Raw genomic sequence first — 508 nt, forward strand, 5'->3', positions numbered from 1 at the left:
TCTTTGGCGTCTCGGGGCGCTTTGAGCTTAGGTGGAGATTGGGTTGACGATCTGCACTAGCATACACTACGGTCCTGAGGTTGTTTTCAATATCTATTTGTCATGACCTGTTATTCATGCGAAAGCCCTGGTGTGGTAAAGTAAATCGTGCTCAATACGACAAGAAAACACTCGCGTATTACGCATTATTCGTTGTTATGTGATTCTTTTCTCTTCCAGTCTCTGGTACTTCAAAAGCCAAGCTTAAGATCATCAGCAACCATGCATAACCAACGATTCAATTCTCCTCACGCACTAGACACATTTGCTTCCACGACTAAAACCCCACCCCACCCACAGTATCAAGAGCGTGGACGTCAGATGCCTGTTCAAGTATGATATGGTCGGAAGCGGCAAATTTGGGAATATATACAAGGGCATCTACAAACTCAAAGACGAGGAGGTGCCTGTGGCCATCAAGGTAAGGCGTCAGAACAAACTATATATATATATGTATATATATATATAT

The sequence above is a fragment of the Sphaeroforma arctica genome, assembly GCF_001186125.1.
Source record: "Sphaeroforma arctica JP610 unplaced genomic scaffold supercont1.287, whole genome shotgun sequence".
Lineage (NCBI taxonomy): Eukaryota > Ichthyosporea > Ichthyophonida > Sphaeroforma > Sphaeroforma arctica.